The sequence below is a fragment of the Nannospalax galili genome, unplaced genomic scaffold (assembly GCF_000622305.1).
Source record: "Nannospalax galili isolate Female #2095 unplaced genomic scaffold, S.galili_v1.0 scaffold648, whole genome shotgun sequence".
Classification (NCBI taxonomy): domain Eukaryota; kingdom Metazoa; phylum Chordata; class Mammalia; order Rodentia; family Spalacidae; genus Nannospalax; species Nannospalax galili.
The window spans coordinates 4,122,859-4,124,852 of record NW_008360311.1 but is presented as its reverse complement, the minus strand read 5'-3'; the positions used below and the strand labels follow the sequence as shown (position 1 = coordinate 4,124,852).

The following is a 1,994-nucleotide window of genomic DNA, read 5'->3' as shown; positions in this document are numbered from 1 at the left end:
GTGCTTTCAACTGCTGAGCCTTCTCTCCAGCCCCTGCCCTCATTTTAATATTTTAAATTTTTCTTTGAAAAAGAGTTTACAGGGACTGGAAAAATGGCTCAGTGGTTAAGAGCACCGACTGCTCTTGCAGAGGACCTGGTTTCAATTCCCAGCATCCGTATAGTGGCTTAATTGCAGTTCCAGGGGAATCCGAAGCCCTCTTCTGACCTCTGGGGCATTGCATGACACGGTGCACTCACATACATGCAGGCAATACACTGATACTAATAAATAAAAAATTTTTAAAGTGTTTATGGAGTGGGACAATATAAAAAAAGAAAAAGTGTTTACTAGTCATTTATATTTCTTCTTTTGAGAACTTTCTGTTCAGTTCCATAGCCAATTTTTAAATTCGGTTGTTTTCTTGATGTTGAGCGTTTTTGTGTTCTTTATATATTCTAGACTGCCAGACGCCGCTGGGAAGGACTTTCTCCCGTTCTGTAGGCTGTCTTTGCACTCAGTTTCCTTTGCTGTATAGACACTTGTAGTTTTACGAGCGCTCACTTGCTGACTGTTGGTCTCACTGCCCTTGCCGTTGGAGACCTCCCCAGAAAGTCCTTCCCTGCGTCTGAGTCGAGGCGGACTCTCTTTTCTAGCAGTTGCGAGGTATCGGGTCTTGTGTTGAGGTCCTTGATCCATTTAGAATTGCGCTTCATGCAAAGCAAGAGACGTAGTTTCACTTCTCTGCACGTTGAAATTCAGGCTTTGTTGGAGATGCTGCCTTTTCTCCAGTGTTTACTTTTGGTGTCTTTGTCAAAAACGGAGTGACTGTAGTTTCATGGACTTATGGTCCTCGATTCTCGTCCATTGAGCTGTACTTCGTTCTTGTGTTGTCTTTGTTACTGTGGTCGGATTATCTTTTGAAGTCAGGTATGTTAATACCTCCAGCAGTAGTTTTGACAGGATTGCTTTGGCTATCCTTGGTATTTTGTCCCTCCATAAAATTTTTGAGATTTTTTTTCAATTTATTGATTGATTGATTGATTGATCTTTTTTTTTTTCTTCTTAAATCCATAAAGCAATAGCAAAACGGCAGAGGTCCGCTGTGCAACAAAGAACCAGGAATTCTTCTGCACTACAGCGTAGCCAAGGGTGGAGAAAGTTCTCATCCACAGTGTTAAAAATAGTGCCATATTTATTAGTCTTTTTGAAGCAGGATCTCCTTGTAGCCCCAGCTGTCCTGTCCTTCCTATGTAGACCAGGCTGACCTGGAACTCACAGAGATTCACCTGCCTCTGCCTTTAAGTGCTGGGATCAAAGGTGTGTGCCACCACTCCGGGTGAGATTGCTTTTTCTATTTCTGTGAAGAATGGCTCTAGAATTTTGATTGGGATTGTATTGAAGCTGTAGATTATTTTTGCTAGAATGACCATTAAAGATTAGTTCTTCTGATCCATGACTGTGGGAGACCTTTCCATCTTCCAGCATTCAGATTTCTTCAGGGTCTTAAAGTTTTCATTGTAGAGGTCTTTCATTTCCTTGGTTGGGTTATTAACAGGCATTTTATTTATTTATTTATTTATTTATTCATTTACTTTGTGGCTATTGTGAATGGGATTGTTTCCCTGATTTCTTTTTGAATATATTTGTCATTAGTATATAGCAAAGTTAATGATTTATGTGTTAATTTTGGGTGCTGGCCCTTCGTGAAAGTGTTTATTAAAGGTGAGGTTTTTGGGTCTCATAGAATCATATCATCTGCAGATAAGGATACACTTCTTTCCTACTTGTACCCCTTTTACTTTTCGTCTTTTGCTCTAGTTAAGACTTCAAGCACTACATTGCACAAAAGTGGCAAGCGTGGAGACCCTTGTCTTATTCCTGATCGTACGGGGACTGCTCTGTGTTTTCCTCCATCAGGACGTTGACTCCAGGTTTGTGGTACACAGCTTTGTTATGTTGCTGCATGCTCCCTCCATCCCTAGCCTCCCTACGACTTTTACATGAAGGGGGAT

General features: G+C 41.0%; 1 non-coding gene across 1 annotated transcript; it reads right to left on the bottom strand.

The window, feature by feature from the left end:
- Positions 1-1,035: 1,035 nt before the first annotated feature.
- On the bottom strand, positions 1,036-1,170 carry LOC115068706. The gene has a single exon (XR_003848052.1). It is a non-coding gene; the product is annotated as a small nucleolar RNA SNORA46 (small nucleolar RNA).
- Between the last annotated feature and the right edge of the window lie 824 nt (positions 1,171-1,994).